A 21164-nucleotide genomic window follows, 5' to 3' on the forward strand; every position below is an offset into this window, starting at 1 on the left:
ACTGGTTCCACTCTCGTAATATCCCTTACTATTGCATTTGTAACTCTGTCTTGCCACTTTACCCCAAGAATCCTTCTCAGTATTTTATTATCAAATCCTAATACTTTCTGATCTGTTGCAATTGTACTGTACCATGACTCATGCCCGTAAATTAAAATTGGTCTAACCATGGACTTGTAAATTTTCACTTTAGTATGTACCGGAAGCATATTATTATTCCAAACAGATTTGAACATTCCAACAGCTCGCCAAGCCTGTCTAATCCTCTCCTCAATTTCACTGTTTAATGATTCATTAGATGATACAATCGTTCCCAGATATTTAAAGTTTTCTTCATTCTTCACCACATTATTCCTAATTACACAATCGATTTGGTTCTCCACATTCATATTAATAATTTCAGTCTTTCCACAATTTATTACCAATCCCACTTTTTCTCCTTCCTCCACCAGACAATCAAGCACCCTCTGCATCTCGTAAAAACTTTCGCAAACCAGTACAATATCATCAGCATAGTCCAAATCCATCAGCTTCTTATTTTCTTTCCAGTTAATTCCTACACCTGTTCTCCTTACAACCTTTTTCATAACATAATCCATAACCAAAACAAATAACAATGGCGAAAAAACTCCTCCTTGAATCACTCCTGACCTAACTTGAAATGGATCACTCAAAGAACCACCCACCATTACCTTACAAAAAGTACCTTCATGCAGGCTTCTAATAAGATTTACAAACTTTTCTGGTATACCATAGAATCTCATAATTTTCAACATAGCTCCAGGTGAAACACTATCAAACGCCTTTTCAAAATCCACAAAACACATACTAAATGGCATTTTCATCTCATTAGCTTGTTGCATTAGATGCCTTACAATAAAAATCTTATAATTACAACCTCGACCTTTTCTAAATCCCGCTTGTTCTTCTCTTAAAATTTTACCAATTACTGGCTCTATTCTGTTCAACAAGATTTTGGAAAAGACTTTTGCAACTACAGGTGTCAAAGTTATCCTCCTCCAATTGCCACACACACTAAATCTCCCTTTTTTGGTAGTTTTATAATCACTCCATTTTTCCACTCTTCTGGAATTCCACCATTATCCCAAGCCACATTAAAAAGTTTGAAAAGCGCATTCATCAAATCGTCATTTTCCACCTTAAGCATTTCAGGGAATATTCCATCCTCTCCAGGGGCTTTAAAATTCTTTTAACTCCTTTATAGATTTTGCTACCTCTTCCAAAGTTATATCCCCTGTATCTATCTGCAAATCTCTCTCGGCTGGCAAAATGTCCTCTTCAGCTGGGATTGGTCTATTTAGAACAGATTCAAAGTGCTCTTTCCACCTTCCTTTTATATCCAAATCTTTAGTCATCAAATTACCATTTCTATCTCGTACAGGTATTTCCTTCCTTCTCTTTTCAGTCTCAGTTAACTCCTTTATGGCCTGACACGCTGCTCTTGTGCTCTGACCATCATTTTTACTTAATTTAATTTCTGTCTCTGTCGCCTTTTCATCATATAGTCTCCTCTTATCACGTCTAACGAGTCTTTTTACTTCAGAATGTAAACTCCAGTACTTTGCTCTAAGTACTTCAACTACCTGGGCATCAACATATTGTTCTTCACTTCTTAACTTAGCCTCTTTCCTTTTCTGAATTGCATTCCATGTTTCATCTGACATCCACCTTTTCCTTCTCGCTTTTCCCTTTTTCTTAATACTAACCTTAACACTCTCATGCAAAACCTCTTTTGCCTCTCTCCACATTTGATTAATATCATTGTCTTCAGATTCCATCAAAGTCTGCAGGACTAGAAACCTGTTCCTACATTCCCACCGAAACTTTTCCCTCGTGCTCTTATCACTTCTCAGCTCATCCAAATCATAATTATTACCTCCTGTACAATTACCATTAACGTTTCTCTTAAGTTTTATTTTAATCTTTGACACAACAAGTTGATGATCACTACCTATATCTGACCCCCTCCTTACGCAAACATCTTGCAAATAACTCCTATGCCTTCTGCTAAATGCAATGTGGTCAATCTGGTTACAATATTTACCACATGGTGAAATCCAAGTAGTCTTATGTATTTTTCTATGCTCAAAGATAGTTCCACCAATTATAAGGTCATTTGCCAAACAAAAGCTTCCAAGTCGCACCCCATTTTCGTTCCTTATATCAACACCTTCCTTACCCATACAATCTTCAAAGCCATCCCTACTACTGCCAACAATCGCATTAAAATCACCAATGCAAACTAACACATCATGTCTTGCCACTCTATTCACTACATCTTGCAGCTTCTCGTAAAAGTCATCCTTCATTTCATCAGCAGCCTCATTTGTCGGAGCGTACCCTACAACCATACTGATATTACCATGGTCAGATTTTAAATGAGCATAAAGCAAGCGCTCATTAATTGGTTCAAATTCACATACTGCCTTACAAGCATCTCTACTCAGAAGTAAGCTTACTCCATGGTAATGATTTCCATCACTCCTACCAGAAACCAACATAGTAATACCATCTTCCAAATTCATTTTATCAACTCCAAGCAATCTCGTTTCTGTAAGAGCACAAATATCCATCTTGCATTCCTTGAACACTGAAATAAGCACTTCCATTTTACTAGCCTGATTGAGAGTTCAAACATTCCAGTTTCCTATTCTTAAGGTTCTTTTTGGGTGTATAAACTTAATTTTACACCGTGGGATTCTCAGCACCCCCTGCCCACTTAAGGGCTGCACGGGACTGAGGGCCATTGCTTCGTCACCAGAGTTCATCAAGATTTCTTAGGCAGAAAAATATTTTACCCTGGAGCCAATGCCAGTGACTCGCAAGAACCAGACAGTGGATAGAGGAAATTAACTAAATGAAAGTAAAATGCAGAGGGTTTGGACAGACAAAGTACAAGGGAATGATAGAGAGCAAAGAGAATGTAGATAAAAGTGTCCCTTTTAGTTGCCTCTTACGACAAGCAGGGAATACTGGGGAAGTATTCTATCCCCCCTTCCCCAGGGGGGATATATATATATATATATTTATAAGGAAGATGAATACCAGCACTAGGATGAACGTCTTGTTTATTTATCGGAAACGTTTTGGCTTTAGCTATCATCAGCCAAAAATATTTTGATATCTTAGATTTAGCAAAGAGAATAAAAGCTAATGATAATTAGATTCGTCAGTCAAGTGAACATACAGTTAAATTAACGAGAAAAAGAAAAAGAAGAAGAATAAACATGGAAAGGTTGTGCCTTACTATTTAACATGTAGGTCAGCAGTCAGGTAATATTTATCGTTAAAAAAAAAAAAAAAAAGTGAGCAACTCTTTACAGTTTATAATGTTCATAATGGTTAAAAAAGTTAAAACTGTGCTTTTAAAAAATGCAGAGCAGTGAGGTGGAGGACTCACAGACACCCTGGGTTGGCCTGTGGAGGTGGGTGAGGAGAGGCTCTGCTACTCATCTTGATGTGTTGTCGCGGGAAGTGTGGAGAATGGAGAAATCATTGTATACATTGGGTGGCCTGAGGCTTCAGAGTCTTCACGGATCACTGAATAACCGGGTTTCGATAAAGGAAGACCTGTTCTGTGACCATCCACGATGCTCCAAAATCCTGGCTGTGAGATGTCATTTGGTTTGACCAATATAAATAGAATAACATCTACTACACTTAAATTTGTACACCACAGATGACATCAGAGAATCGTGGATGCGGTCCTTGAATTTGAAGTGTTTGGATAGCATTGATGATGGTTTAACCCGCTGCATCCCACTGATGTATATATACGTCCACACGTTTTGTCACTGTCAGTCCCGTTGACGTATGTAAACGCCATCAATTGTAAGGTCCCTAATTTGCACAATTTTCAATTTTCATGTGTAATTTTTGGTACATAGACACGGGACACCTTCCTCTACAAGATGCCAAGCAGGGACAATGCCTTACTCTGCATGGCCTCCCCCCCCCACATGCCATTGTCTCAGCAATTCACCGGTTACCAGTGACCTGGCCAGTAAAGACATGTTATGCCACAGTACGAAATTCAGGGCCGGAGTGATTCCCCAATCGATGACAATGTGGAGAACAAAGTTTACATAGTATTAGAGGAAGAAACAGTCAGAGATGATGATCAGGTAATGTCGCCAAAAAATGTCAGGTATGTTGATGTGTTCGGTGAGTGAAACAATGCGTATATTGCTTATATTACTGTGTGAAAACCAATATACTCTCGTATTACATATAAATTTGTACCAAATAAATAAATAAATACCGTTTATGAGTGGTGTGGAATAGTTACCCTCTGTTAATGTTTGGTTTATGCCCCTTGACGCCAGCTGTAGGTGAAGTCAAAGTCTCAGAGTAGTTTTCTGATAATATATTAAGCACCGCTTTATATCTTCGCACAGCAGCCATGGAAACCACCCATGTCCAAACCCAGCCCGTCGCTAACTGCCCGACTCTCACCGGCTAGGCGGTGGTGCAGCCACAAAACTCATGGTTCAGCAAAGTTTGAATCAAGCCAGACATAGCAAGCGCTCACATACATAGCAAGCGATAGCAAGAGCTCAGTGGCGCCCTACTTGGATCCTACTTACAACTACTTACATACGATACACACTACATATAATTACAAATGGTTACAAACAATTTTCCCCTGCATTAAAAAGTATGTCTCCTGACACAGTGGTGGAGGCATTAAGTCATAATGTGGCAAGAATGCAAGTGGACAGAGTATACAGTCAACCGGGATTATATGGGAGTATAATAATAAATGGGATATTATAATATAATTCAAGAAGTTCAATGAAACAAGAGAAATATATTTACAGGACATGGCCATGTTAGAAAGGTAGGGAAGGTTATAAGGACTAATGAATGCAAAAGTAGAATGTAAATACTGTAATGCACTATCGTGGTATAGGCCACGAATTAACCAGGCACAAGGTATATGACAAGCGTAGTGATAGCATACATATAGGTTTGGTCAACTTACAAATGGATGTCTTAATATATATATATATATATATATATATATATATATATATATATATATATATATGTATATATATATATATATGAGGTGAGTGTAGCCTATACACTGTATATACACTGTATATGGCTAGTGAGGGAGTGATCGCCCTCTACCTACACAGATCAAAAGCCCTCGGAAGCAGAGGGGTGGTTGCTTTCTCAGGCAGAGGAACTCCTTGAGAGTGAAATGGCTGGGAAGCATGCCGGCACGTGACTGGCTAAAGCATTGCTGGGTCTTTCGCTTGTGGGCAATCAGGCAAGTTAGCTGGCTACTGCGACTGCAACACAATGGCGAGGTGTTCAGGAAGTTAGCCAAAGAAACCTTGATGGACTCTGAAAGAACAATAATGGCCCCCCAGTCCCGTGCAGCCCTTAAATGGGCAGGGTTGCTAAGAATCTCACGGTTGCCTCAATTACAATCTAATTCCTTTGTCAATGCAAAAAATACAATTAAAATTGGTAACTGGAATGTGAGAACGCTAAATCATGACGGTAAAATCGATGAGTTAGTGAAGGTTTTTCAAAATTACGGACTTGATATTTGTGCTCTGACAGAAACTAGATTAACTGGAGTCGATAAGTTGGATTTGGAGGATGGTATACGTTTATTGATATCTGGTCGACAGGACGGAATGCATTATCAGGGAGTAGGATTGTTGCTGGGTTGTAAAGCAAATAAGGCTTTATGTGAGTGGGATCCTATAGATGAGCGATTGCTATACGCACGGTTTAAATCAAATCATGGCAACATCAGTCTGTTTGTGTGTTATGCACCTACTAATGATGCACTCGATGAAAGGAAAGATACATTTTATGAAAAGTTGCAAGAAGGAGTAGGAAGGGTACCTAGACATGATGTTTTGATCTGCGTTGGAGACTTTAATGCAGTAATGGGCTGTTCAAATGAGGGATTTGAGGCATGTATGGGTAAGATGGGAGTTGGTAGTAGGATGAGTGAAAACGGAGTGAGGTTTGGAAGCTTTTGTCTAGCAAATGACTTAGTCATCGGGGGCACACTCTTTCAGCATTGCAATATACACAAGACAACTTGGGTGTCGCCGTGTGGAAAATATAAAAATCAGATTGATCACATCGCTCTCAGTAGGAGGCATAGAAGTTCTCTGCTAGATGTTCATGTTAAACGGGGAGCGGATATTGGTAGTGATCATCAACTCAGCATTGCAAAAATAAGGTTTAAACTTAAAAATCAGAAGAAGGAAAAATCTGGTGTTGGTAGATACGATATTGTTAAGCTTAGAAGGGAAGGAGAAGAAAAGGAGGAATTCAGATTAGAATGCAGAAATAGGTTTTTGGTGTTGGAAACGTTGGAAGAGGGGGAGAGAAGTGTAGATGAGATGTGGGAGGATGTGAACAAAGTTTTGCATGAGACTGCTGAATGTACGATTGGAAGGAGACATAGATTCAGGAGAAAGAAATGGATATCAGAGGAAACGTGGGATATGATAAAAAAGAGAGGTGAGGCTAAATTGAGGAGTGAGATGCAATGCGTTGATGAACGAGAGATTGAATTAGCAAGAGCTGCGTACTGGAGTTTGAATTCAGAAGTAAGAAGGTTAGCTAGGAGAGATAAAAGAAGATGTGTGGATGAAAAGGTTGCAGAGACTGAAATCCTAATAAACAAAAATGATGGACAGAGTCAAAGAATAGCATATGAATCGATTAGAGAACTGAGTGGTAATGCAGGTAAACGCAAGGAAATACCAATTAGAGACAGGAAGGAAATTTATTGATCAAAGATGGAGATATTAAAAATAGATGGAAAGAGCATTTTGAGACAGTTCTTAATAGACCAATACCACCAGAAGAGGATATACCGTCTGCTCAGGAAGATTTAAATATAGAAACAGGAGAGTTGAGGCTTGCAGAAGTGGAGAAAGCAGTAAAACAGTTAAAGAATAATAAGGCACCAGGGGAGGATGGTTTATTTCCGGAAATGTTTAAAGTGGAGGGGGATAGATTAATAATGATCTTGACCAAGCTATTCAATAAGATATGGGTGACGGGGTTACTACCATCAGTTTGGAAGAATGGTGTAATTGTTAAAGTTCCGAAGAAGGGAGACCTGAGTGAATGTGGTAATTGGAGGGGAATCTCTTTGTCACCGATAGCTTTGAAAGTTTTCAGTAGAGTGTTGTTAAACAGGTTGGAGCCGGTGGTTGAGGGTATTCTGAGGGATGAACTGACTGGTTTTAGAAAGAGACGTGGTTGCAATGATCAGATCTTTATAGTTAGGCATTTGATGCAGCAAGTTAATGAAATGAGAGTACCGTTAAGTCTTTGTTTTGTTGATTTTGAAAAGGCTTTTGACAGTGTTTCGAGAGAGTCTATGGGGAAGATCATGAGACATTATGGAATACCAGAGGAGTTTGTGAGGGTCATTATGAACATGCATGAGGACACATTTTGTAAAGTGATGGTTGATGGTTGTCTGAGTGATTCGTTTGAAGCCAAGTCCGGAGTAATTCAAGGTGGTGTTCTATCGCCTTTACTATTTATATTGGTCATTGATTACATTATGAAACGTGTTGGAACAGAAACCGGTGCAGGTATACTTTGGGGAGAGAACAGGAAACTTTTGGATTTAGATTATGCAGATGATATAGTTTTGATTTGTGATGGGCCAGAAGAGATGCAGAGAGTGTTGGACTGTTTGGTGAGTGAAGGTCGCAAGGTGGGTTTGATTATTAATTGTGGAAAAACTGAAATAATCAATATGAATATGGAAAATGCGCAGGAATGTGTAATTGGAGGTATGGTTGTAAAGCAAGTTGATAGGTTTAAATATTTAGGTACTTATTTAGCCAAGGATGGTTCTTTGAACTTTGAATTCGAGGAAAGGTTAAAGAAGGCTAATCAGGCAATGGGAATGCTTAAAAATATTTGGAATAATAACAATTTCTCTGTGCATACAAAAATCAAACTTTATAAGGTAATGGTTAGGAGTATCTTAATTTATGGACACGAGTCTTGGTACAGCACAGTGACTATGGAAAATAAATTCTTGGTATTTGAAAATAAAGCACTTAGAAGAATATTAGGAGTTAAGTGGTGGGAAAGGATACCAAATAGTAGAATTAGAGAAATAACGGGAGTGCAGCCGATCGATGAATATGTTAGATTCTCACGATGGAAGTGGCTAGGACATGTGTATAGGAGACAGGGAATAGTACGAGGTACACCAGGGTGGGTGGCACCTGGTAGGAGAGGTAGAGGAAGGCCAAAAGAGACGTGGGTGAGGACAATGAGACGGGAAGCTGGAGATGAGTGTTGGGGAGATCTTGAGGAGTTAGCACAAGATAGGATGTGGTGGTGTGAGTTCAATATATATATATATATATATATATATATATATATATATATATATATATATATATATATATGTAGTAAGTACTAGTAATCACAAAAATACCTCTATTAGAAATATAGTAACGGAATGCACCACTTTATACACTCCAGTTTATCTTACATAGAATGCACTGTCAGATATTCACTCCCATTATCTCATTTTTATTTCACTAGTCTTCATACCCTTCATTCACTGTGTATTATTACATTTTGTTTTAAGTAGCACAAATTTCAATTTTGTACAGGGATTTCTTGTCTTTTCTTTTCATCAGTATGATCTTCACATCTTCACCAATCATAATGAGTGTTACTTAGAACTACCAGTTTCCAGGTCTCTTGGTTGTCGCACTAACCTTGTTGCTACACGGATCTCATGCAACCTTTTGTCCATTCGCTTGACACAACAGTACAGGATACATACAATTGTAATAAAACCTAGAAGACATAAGACCACTGGAGGAAATACAAAGACTGGATGTATCCAGGAGCGGTTAAAAGCTGAAGAGAACTGGCGAGGGGTGATTAGAAAGAAATGACAGTGAGTCCATAAACTTTTATTAGCATGAAGAACTATCAAACTATGACTCACATTCCTTCAAAGTACTCCCCTCCAACCTCTATGCAGCGTTCCATTCTCTTTCTCCACTTCATGAAGCAAGCGTGGTACTCTGAAGACGGTATACTTCGGGGTTCTGAATTGACGGTCTGTGCCAAGTCTTGGATGCGATGAAATTGCTTCCCAGCGATGGCAGATTTAATTTTTGGAAACAACCAAAAGTCACAGGGAGCCAGGTCAGGGGAGTCGGGTGGGTGGGGGAGCAGAGTTATACCTTGTTGTTCCAGGTACTGCATAGTGAGGCGAGCTTTGTGGGGTGCAGCATTGTCGTGGTGCAGCAAAAGGCGAGACCGACGGCGGGTTGGTGCGGTGTTGGCCTTGTGTTCCAAGATTTGTGGAAGGACCTGGTCTGTGTAGTATTGGGCTGTGATAGTGGACTTTTCAGGCATCACATCCACGCATATTGGTCCTTGAGAATTGAAAAAGATGGTGAAAAGGCGCTTCCGGCTGCGAAATCCTTCCTTCAAAATCTGAGGTCGAGGGTCTTCATCGCCCAACCACACCATGTTTGACTGCCTGTCACGGGTTGTGAAGAATGAAATCCAACACTCATCTCCAGTAGCAACATCTGAGAACCGTTTTGGACCATTTGGTTCAAATTCAGCAAGCCAGACACGACAAATCCTCATCCGTTCAGCCTTTTGCTCATCAGTCAACAAATGGGGTATCCATCGACAACACTTCTTCCTCAGGTGTAATTGTTCATGCACAATGTCATATGCACTCCCATAACTGATATCAAGCTCCAAGGCTAAGAACCTAAGAGTTACAGTTGGATCCTCGTCAATGATGGACCGTGCACGGACAGTTGTTGCTTCGGTCACGGATGTCCGGGGGCGTCCAGAGCGTTGTTCATCTTTCAATTCAGTTTTTCCTGCTGTGAAAGCACGAATCCAGTGGGAAACAGTTTCCAGGGAAGGAGTAGTGTCTGGATAAACTTGTAATAATTCCCCTCGAATCTCTGTTGCTTTCTTTCCCAGTTTCCACCTCGTAAAAAAGTAGAACCTGCAGCCTTCTTTCGAGTAATCCATGTTTCTGGCCAGAGAGCAAAAACAAGAGTGAAGCATTCACTCACAACAATAAAACAAGAAAAGTCAGGCATACGGCGACAAGTTCAAACTCGTAAGGACAGGCAACTCTGCACTCTCCTTGCTCCCCTACCTCCCATCATTCAAGGTTTTCATGTTATAGCACGAACTGTCATTACTTTCTGATCACCCTTCGCTGGTTCATAATAAAATTAGACTGATTCAGAAAGTTCAACATATGTAGGTTGTCTGATGTGATGGAAATATTGTCTGTTGGTAGATGAAAGGTAGTATTAATAGGTCTGAAGATGTCATATTTGTGGGAGTGAAGTGCGAAGTGATAATGTGTAGCATGGGCTATGACAGACTCAGACTCTACTGTACAGTAGTCAATGGCCTTATATAAACCAAATGCGGATAGTGAGCAGACAGGGGTTCCTGGACAAATAAAACTGACCGGAGTTGAGACACTAAAGAAGAAATAGCGGATGTGATTTAGACGAGCATGGTGTACTTGGCTTTTGGGGGCCAGAACAAAGGTACAGACCGGTTGTACTGAGAAGTTACGGATTAAGGCAGATTCGCAAGGAGCAACACTGCCAGGAAAAGTTGTTAGGAGGTACGCAGCACAAACTCGAGAGTTGGGTGTGAGAAAGGCACATCTGTCGAGGTCACTTGAGGAGATGAAGGCTATATGAAGATGATCATGGGAGAGAAGAAAGTACTCTGAAGAGACAGAGGCTTGTACCAGGGAGTTATTGTACCAGAAGGGAAAAGGAATGATGTGAATGAGATCGAATGTGATGGAAGAACGAAGAGGAATATGAACAATTATATCTTTAGTAAGGAATGTGGCCTCTAGGATTGGGTAGTAGTGTTCTAAAGAGGAAAATGAAAACACAGGAGACAAGCCGAAGGTTGAGTGAACCCATTCCAAAGTAGAGCGAAGGTCAGAGAGAGGTACTAAATCTAGGGTGACACGACCGTCAACAGCACTTACTAATATACGAATTAGACTAGAAACTTGGGAGACAAGAGAGTCCAGAGAAACCTGCAAATTATCTACATGTAATTTTACATACATCGACTCTGAAACAATATTTACCTTCGATACTTCACGCTTAAGAATTGACGTAAAATTATGTAAGGTATTTGTAACATCATTTAAATGGTGTGTCATCTCTTGTAGCATAGAATGTTGAACATTTAACAACTTTTCCCGGGACTCTAGAGCATTCGCTAATTGAAATAAGTCTTTCTTAAATCCAGAAAGGTCACGGGCAGTCGCTACACCAAATAATCCGCTCAGAATCTCTCCTCCAAGATCAGAAAGTCCACGTTTCACATCGTGAGCAGCCCACAGGCGTTCGGTTAGGGAAAGAATCTTGCAGATGGTTGAACTGAAAATGAAGATAATCTAATTTCCAGCAGATGGGCAGGTAGAGTGGGTACCAAAATGTGTCTTTGGGATGTTGATATTTAATATCTGACAGGAGTCCCTGCAGGTCCTCTAGCTGATGTGCAAAATCAGGCAGGGCAATGGCCATGGCGGCCAGCGGCTTTAGGTCGTAGCACAAGGAGACTACATCCTTCAGTACCATTACCTCGCCTCCTGCGCCAACCAAGGCCACGGGCCGTACGACACCATCGTCCTCACCCGATCCAGACCCGACCAGAGTCAGCACTGCTAGCACATAGACCTGTAGCATCTTTCCTATAAAATGAGTTGATGTTAGAGGTGATGTTAATGCGGATGGTAACGACAGTGTGAAATGATAGCATTATGCAAGAGACTTAGTGGCAGAACGCAATTAGGCACTATAGTTATTAACAGTAGGGGATGGTTGAATAGCAGTGTCAGAAGGAGGACTTAGAGAAGAGGATGAAGATTGAGTAAGAGTTTGTTGTGGACATGTGGTCTCTCTTAGTGGCTCTCCAAGACTATGCGTTTTGATGCACGTTTGAAATCATCTGCATGCACCCATGTCGTCTCTGCCTTGGATGGATCTCTTAATTCGAATTTAATACCTTTACGAGATATGACATGGAAGGGACCCAAGAATTTACTGTTTAGTTTTAAATCTCTGTCATGATCTAGGGCAAAAACTAAGTCACCTACTTGGATGGTAACATTTGTGGCAGCGGCAAGTTGGTTACGTACCATCTTCTCATTTGTAAGGGCCAGATTATCCTGAATAAGTTTACAAATTTTCTGGAAGTTGGATAAGTGGACTTGCATGTAGTTATCATAGTTGTAGATCGGATCCGGTTTGGATTGTGACAGTGAATAAGGTAGTCTTTTGTCAAAGCCACAGAGGACAAAGAATGGTGTTTCACCAACTGACTTATTGATGGATGAATTAACTGAAGCAGCTACCTGCGGAATCCTCTCTTCCCAGGTGGAAGTCTGATCTCCCACTATGTGATGCAGACTCTCCAGTATCTTCCTATTCTGGCGTTCTACTAGGCCATTCGAGGCTGGATGATGGGTCATTATATTGGATTTCTGAATTCTGTATCGAAGACAAATTTCTTCCAGTACTGAATTATTGAACTCTGACCCGTTATCAGTTAAAATTACTTCTGGTGTTGTGAAAGGGCAAATTACTGAATTAATAAAGGGATGTGCCACTGCATTAGCAGATTTTTCATGCAATGGAACTAAGATAACAAGTCTAGAGAAATGATGAACTACTACTAATAGATAGACGAAGTCAGATTCTGTACAAGGCAGCTTCAGAAGATCGAGAGAGACTGTTTGCCAAGGTTTTGATGGTACTGGGTACTGCAATATAGGAGCAGATTGACAGGTTGTCCCCTTATGATGGGCACATGATAAACATGCATCGCAGTGCACTTCTATATCCTTTCGCATAGTGGGCCAATAATATGACAGACGTGCTTGCCGTAAGCTTCTGTCTTTGCCAGGGTGTGATGTATGAGGGGAGTCGTGGATTAAATGAAGGGCAGCAGGAATTAAGTATGTTGGAATGACTAGTTGCTTAACTTCGCGATGAAGATGACAAAACAAAATAAGTTTCAAAGCAAGCCTGAGGACAGTAAATCACCCATAGGGATGAGGGTGGGTTCATGGAATATGGGAAGTTTGAGGGGAAGAGCGGGGGAAGTCGTTGAGGCATTCAGTAGGAGGTTTGTGGATATGGCGTGTTTGCAGGAAGTCCGGTACAGGGGTGGATCAGCCAGAAAGATTGTTGGGAAGGGCTGTTGCTATAAGTTGTTTTGGTAGGGGGGGACAGACGGATATGGAGGTGTTGGTGTGATGGTTGCGGAGAAATGGGTGGAATATGTTATGAATGTTTTGAGAGTAAGCGATAGGATATTGGTAGTGAAAATTCTGTTGGGTAGAAAGATAGCTGCGATTATATCGGCATATGCACCACAGGCAGGATTGGATGAAGCAGAGAATGATAGATTTTGGGATGATTTAATACTTGTAGTGGGTTGTATGCGGGATGATGAGATAGTGATTTTGGGAGGGGACTTAAATGGTCATGTAGGTGAAGCAGCACAAGGTTATGAAGGAGTGCATGGGGGATGTGCGTATGGTCTAAGGTATGCAGAAGGGGAAAGGATACTCGAGTTTGGGGAGGCAACGGACATGACTGTGTGCAACACATATTTTAGGAAAAGAGACAGTAAATTAATTACGTATGAGTCTGGGGGAAATAGCAGTCAGATAGATTATTTTCTGGTTAGGAGGGCCGATAGGAGGTTAGTGAGGGATGTTAAAGTTATAGGAAGTAAGGAGTGTGTGCAGCAGCACAAACTATTGATTTGTGATGTGCTTAAAGAACAAGTGATGAAAAAGAGGACTTATGTACCTAGGAGGAAAATATGGAAGCTGAAAAACCAAGTAGTAAGGGATGCCTTCTATAGCAAGTTGAGGTGAGTGGTGGCTGAACAGGGGGCTGTAGACAGAGGCGTTAATGAACAGTACAGAGCCCTCAAGAACAATTTTCTTGAGATTTACTAATGTAACATGCGGTTGGACAAGAGGACCACCAAGACATAAAGCAACTTGGTGGTGGGATGAGGGTGTAGAAGCTGCAGTTAAGGAGAAAAGAAGGCTTTTCTGGGAATGGAAGAAGGGTGATAGCAAAGAGGAATATTTGGCTGCCAAGCGTAGGGCTAGAAGAGAGGTATACAGGGCAAAGTCTGAGTCACAGAAACTATTACTTGATAACCTAAATCATGGGGAAAGGAAAATTATGATATTTAGGGTGGCAGGGAACAGTTTAAGGATTGGAATTTCATAAAATCAGACTTTACTGTTCTACCAGAAGACCCGCCGACATGTCGTAAAAATACCCCTGCTAATACCAATACACCAGTCCTGTATGAGACAGCCCTAGCATGTATTCAATATGGAAGGTGGGTGCTAGCGCCGAAGTGGTGACATGTAGAGGTGTGAGGTACGTAGGAGGACTACTGGGCCTTGAAAGCAGGCCGTGAAGCCTATGCCCAGAGTCGGTCACATAAAAAAAAAAAAAAAAAAAAAAAAGGTCAAGTGAAGAGGGATAATTGGGATATTATAGGTGATCAGTGTGTGAAGAATGATGAAGGAAAGGTAGTGGTGAACAGTGAGGATATTAAAGTTGCGTGGAGAGAGCATTATAACCGGTTGTTGAATGAGGAGTTTGACTGGGACAGGGAAGGTTTGGAGCCAGCAGATCCAGTGTCTGGCCCTTGGCCTTTGATTGATACTGCTACAGTGAGTGAGGCAATAGGCAGGATGAAGGTGGGGAAGGCAGCAGGTGTGTCTGGGTTGACTGCATAAATGTTGAAGGCCTCAGGCGATATAGGGGTGAGTTTAGTCACTGACCTGATAAATAGGATTATTTATGAGTGTGTTGTCCCAGATGATTGGCTGAAGAGTGTTATTATAAATGTGTATAAAGGGAGGGTGATGCCCTGGAAAGAGGAAATTATAGAGGTATAAAGCTTTTAGATCAGATAATGAAGGTAATGGAGAGAGTTTTAGAAGGTATGATTAGAGAAAGAGTGAATATTGATGAGATGCAGTTTGGGTTTATGCCAGGTAGGGGGACAACTGATGCTCTATTCATTCTTCGACAGCTTCAGGAAAAATATATTGGTAGGAGAAGGGATCTTTATTTTGTTTTTGTTGATTTGGAAAAGGCCTTTGACAAAGTCCCTAGAGAGGTGGTGAAGTGGGCAATGAGAAAGCTTGGCTTGGAAGAGTGGCTGGTTAGGGTGGTTATGGCTATGTATGTGGGTGCTCACACCCAGATAAGAGTGAATGGAGATTTGAGTGATGAGTTTTCCGTGAATGCTGGTGTGCATCAGGAGTCAGTCTTGAGTCCCATGTTGTTTATCATGGTACTTGAAGCCCTTTCAGGTGACTTTAGAAACGGACTCCTGTGGGACTTGTTGTATGCTGATGATTTGGTGTTGATTGCACAGAACGAAAGGGAGCCAGAGGAAAGGTTTAGGAAGTGGAGAGATGATATGGGGCACAAGGGTTTAAGGTTAAATGCAGATAAAACAAAAGTGATGATATCTAGGGTTGGTGGCGGTACTGTCGAAGACGAGGGAGAGTGGCCATGTGCAGTTTGCCACAAGGGCGTGGGAAGTAATTCCATCTTGTCCGGTGTGTGTGATAAATGGGTGCATAAAAGATGTAGTGGTATCAGAGGTAGACTGCGAGATAATGCTGATTTTATGTGTGCGGCGTGTCAGGGTGAGAAGGTGGAGATTGTCAGACGTGAAAGGATTGAACTTGCTGGTGAATCTCTTGAGTGTGTGGAAGAGTTTTGTTATTTGGGAGACTTGTTGTGTGCTGGAGGTGGGGCTGGAGCTAGCTCTGTGGCTAGGGTGAGAAGTGATTGGAAGAAGTTCAGGGAGCTCTTGCCTCTCCTGACATTGAGAGGACTCTCCCTACGTGCTAAGGGGTCTTTGTATGCAGCATGTGTTAGGAGTGTAATGCTGTATGGTAGTGAGACCTGGGCAGTGAAGGAGGAAGATATCCGCCGGCTCAGACGTACAGAAATGACAATGATTAGGTGGATGTGCAGTGCGTCCCTGCGTCCAAGGCCTGGAGGGGATGTGTTTACGATGGAAGAGTTGAGAGGTAGGATGGGACTGGAGTGTACTGGTGTTGTGATGAGGATAGGTAGATTGAGATGGTTTGGACATGTGGAGAGGATGGGGGATGATAATTAGGTGAGGAAGGTGAGAAGTGTTAATATTGGGGGTGGGGTTATGAGGGGCAGACTGAGAAAGACATGGAACGAGGTCATTAAGTGTGACCTCAGGGTTAAGGGACTGAACAGGGAGGCAGCAATGGATGGTGCGGCGTGGAAAGCCGCCATTAGGTGACCAAGGCCGACACATGCAAGCATGTTGGAGCCTTTAAAAACGAAACGAAACAAAACATATGTTGTTACCTTTCAGTGCTGAGTGTTTATAGAGCAATTCATTGTTGAGGAAGAAATCAGATACAGGTAACTTTGGCAGGGAAGAATCATCGCTTGACTCTAGAAAATATATGACCTGTGACCATATAGGGTCCACACACTGGAACCTATGTAGTGTGTCATAATTGAACGCCAAGTTTACATCGCAACCGGTTGAGACTGTGGCCACATGCCACGAGAGGGCATCAGCTATGACATTGGACTTCCCAGGAACGTATTCAAATGTCAGATTATAGTCATTCACAGTGACTGCCCAACGTGCAAGTCGACCGGTAAGGTTACGTCCCTGAAACAGGTCACATAAGGGAAGATGGTCTGTTTGGATGTGAACAGGATATCCATAGATGATGTTGCAGAAATGTTTTAGAGATCAGACCATGGCAAGGGCATCCCAGTGAGTTACACTGTAACTCATTTCCGAGGAGTTTAGCACATGGCTGGCATAGGCAATGACACGTTTCTTCTCTTCAGAGTCATTTTGCATGAGAACGGCACCTAGGCCTACTCCGGAAGCATCAGTACAGAGAAGAAATGGTTTTGAATAGTCAGGGAATGCCAAAACCGGGGATTGTGCTAGGGCATTTTTCAGTGTTGTAAATGCGGTTGCCTGTTCATCAGCCCGCACAAAAGACGCATCTTTCTTTAGCAATTTTGTTAAAAACGCAGCTATCTGGGCGTACCCCTTAACCCTTAAGCGCGGGCATGATTTTGCGCTCCTTGCACGTCCCGCAAGGATATTCTTACTCCAACTGACTTTTTAAAAATATTTACCAAAAATCAGTTATTATTCCTAGGATATTATAATTAAATGTGCAAATGGCACATACTTTCAGCTTTCTCCTGGGATGTTTGTTGAGCCTTCGTCGAGTACCGTAGGACTTGTGGAGACTTCTGAAGTTGGGTAACGAATTCTCCACTTTACACTTCCCGACAACCCGTAATATGATTACCACAGCCTGATAATATCACTAGAAACACTATTCTATGATTTTCAAGTAGTTTGGAATCCATACAAAAAAAAAAAAAACTGTGAAAGCAATGAAAATTATGAGCGCGTATGAGCTTCCCACATGCGCTCGTTCCCCGCTGGTATTCTGTCATTTATTACTCATAAACACACTCACACTTTATATTCCAATTACTTTATTACACTTATATATATATATATATATATATATATATATATATATATATATATATATATATATATATATATATATATATATATATATATATATATATATATATATATATATATATGTATGTACAGTATTTATCCTTAAGTTTCCTTCGGTAATAGTAGTTCATTTTCACTCCAGGTCCTTTCTCATTCAGTAAACTAGCATAGAGAGCAAAGCTTTGACTGTCATTACTCCAAGTATTTGTACTCATATTCTTATATTAGTTATTATTTACATTTCTATTTTATTTACACTATGGTATACACTGTCACTTCCAGTAAATAAGGGCTCCTTTCCCTTGGAGCCAGGATGAACTTGGGACACTGAAGCACTCATAGTTTATCACCATTTCCTCCACTGGCTCATCACACGATTCACCAGAAGGATTGTAGTCACTGTCAATCATTATCATGGATAAAATAGCCAGTTCAAGCTCCACAGCAGAGTCATTTAGTCTTTTACCCCTTCCCACACGAGGTTTATTAGGGGTAGAGGTCACAGGGCCCTCTAGAAGCGGCGGAAATGGAGGGGTGCAAGTGCTACGTGCTTTCATCTCAAGAAACAACACTGAGCTAAATGACGAGGAGGATATGGGGCCGCCAAGGGTTGACAACGTCAGCGAGGTGACAGCTGCTAATATATATGCTGTGAAATGATTGGCAGGAAATTAGGTAGTTCCAGGTGAATGTAAATATCACTTAGGCTTCTCCCTTCCTTTCTTATATAAATTTTTATTACGAGAATAGAGTATACGCATATTTCAAGGGGAAATTACCAGGGAAAATTAGCGAACAAGAGCACATGGGGTGTTGCCAGGTGATAATTAGCCAACTCCAGGTGTATGGCTATCAGTTACCTTTTTTTTTTTTACATATATTATTTTCTATAAGAATAGGGCATAGGGCTTATTTCAATGGATGAAGTCAGTGAAAAATTCCGGGAAAAATTTGCTTAGTGCAGCGCGGCCGGGCTGGCGAGAGGAGAGGGTAATGGAGGGGAGGTAGGGAGGGGAGTCAAGAACGGGGAGAAATGGCTAAATTGTCAACAATGGATGGGAGCACAGATGACATTAGCAGTGCTGACTATTGTTGGACATTGGCAGTACAGATAGATGATACAAGCCACCACTTGAAAGCCTGGGAGAATTCAAAATAAACACAGAATTGCAAAAGTGACGCCCCGCAGTATGATCCATCGCGCCTGAGCATCATGAAAGTGATGCCCCGCAATTAAGGAAACTTTGTACAGCATCGTGTTGGTTGGAGTTGGGAAATTTGTCACGGCTTTAACCCCTTAAATGCGGATCGTCGCATTTGCGATGCTCGGCGAAAAGGACATAACGGCGGATCGTCGCGTTTGCGATTCTAGTAAATTTTGAATAACCGCGGGCAAGCAGGCTCCAGCTGGTATTGTCTATCAGTACCGCCACCCTTTAGCTACTTTTAGCACACTTGACCTTTGTACCACTGACCTCCGTTGTTGCCAAGTATCATTTTTTTTTACCCACCCACGCACCGCTGCCCGGCCCCCCCTCGTTGTGCGATATGGCAGCACGCGGACAGCTCAGACGTGTCAATCTGCGCCTTCCTCTCACAAGCACTTTATGCTAATTGGAAACGCTTGTTTCCCCAGTTGTCACACTAGCATTTTTTCCCGCGGTTTGCCCCTGTTTAGCATCAGTTTACCGCAATCTTTGAAGGTGACACCATGTCTCATTCAAGCTCTTCCGAGTCTGTGCCTTCCAGCCCTCCGAAAAAGGGCTTTGTGACCTCTACCCCGTCCAAACCCTTACTAGGAAGTGCTAAGGGCCTTAGTGACTCAGCTATAGGCATTGAATTATTGAAAGCGTCTATGGATGACGGTAGTGACGTTGGAGTGTTATCAAGCCTTGCCGAATCAGACACTCAATCGAGTGCTGAGTCTGAGGTGCATGAAGTGACAATTCCTGTGCCTAGCACCTCAACAGGCAAGGCTCCAGTGAAAAGGGGAATAGTGTATGGTAAGGGGGCCAAGAGGAAGCAAAGTTGTGACCCCGGTTCCCAGCCATTGCCCTCCTCAGACTGGCCATTGTCCCCTACACCAGGTCACGCCGCCGCCATACCGCCTCGCACTCCCAGCCCCTTTCTCTCGTCATCTTCGTCTGCTGTGCTTTCTCCTGAGTCTTTGGAGTCTCCTTCACCACCTCGGAAGGGAAGTAGGCAGTCTGGTTTGCGTAGAGGTTTTCGTAGGACCCGTGTTCGTGCTGGCATGACTAGGAAAGTGTCTCCTAGTGTTAGAATTAGTGGTAAGGTTTCTCGCACTAGGCAACTCACCACTCAGGCTACTGCGAGTGACCTTGAACCTTCTCCTAATCTCCCCACCACCACCACCACCACACAGACACGACCTAGCTCACCCTCTGCCACACGGCTTGCCTCACCCACTGCCTCACCGCCTGCCTCACCCACTGCCACACGGCCTGCCTCACCCACTGCCACACGGCCTGCCTCACCCCCCACCACCCCCACCCCCTCCCAGCCTAGACAGGACACTCTGCATGCCTTCGTGTGGTCTGAGGGCTCAGATTTTGTGCCAGAGGATCTGCCCTTTGATGCCACTGGGTGTGGGATACAGGCTGACTTCCCTGTCCCCGAGGATGGTGAATGTCTGGACTACCTGTTGGCCTTCCTGGATAACGAAGTCATGGAGCAGATTTGTACCGAGACGAACAGGTACGAAGGCCAATCTGCTGCAGTTCGTGAAGGTGAAGGTGAAGCTGCAACGCCATCCACGTCGCGGATGGCAGCATGGATTCCTGTGACGATCTGGGAACTATTTGTATTCATCGGCTTGATGCTTCTCATGCCACATAACTGGAAGCACAAGCTCGAGGAGTACTGGAGTGCTGACGATCTTTGCCCCACACCCATCTTCAACAAGTACATGAGTCGTGATCGTTTCAGACAACTCATGACGTACCTTCACTTTGCCAACAACGATGAGCCTTCCCAAACTGACCCCCTGTGGAAAGTGAGGGGAATCCTGAACCTGATCAAGGACAAGTTTATGACGTTCCTTCGGCCCTTCAAGAAAGTTGTGATTGACGAGTCCTTGGTTTTGTTCAGGGGCCGTCTTCGGCCCGTGCAGTATATTCCTAGCAAACGCCACCGCTTTGGAATAAAGTTTTACGTGCTGTGCGACTGCAAGACGGGGTTCATCCTAGACTTCGTTATCTACACCGCCAGCGATGTGGACTTGGACAAGACTGACCCCCTTGGATTCTCTGGTTCTGTAGTGAAAGTGCTTCTGGAAAAGTACTTTGGCGGGAATCATGTCCTGTATACGGACAATTATTATACAGCTCCCAAACTCGCCAAGTACCTTTCAGAGCACGGCGTCGGATCCTGTGGCACTGTCAGGAGCAATAGGGCACACTACCCTGCCTTCCCCAAGGCTGAAGGATCAAAGCGGGGAGACGTGCACCTGAAAAAAT

The sequence above is a fragment of the Coenobita brevimanus genome, chromosome 53 (assembly GCF_032717465.1).
Source record: "Coenobita brevimanus isolate Jiangsu-jjx chromosome 53, ASM3271746v2, whole genome shotgun sequence".
NCBI lineage: Eukaryota > Metazoa > Arthropoda > Malacostraca > Decapoda > Coenobitidae > Coenobita > Coenobita brevimanus.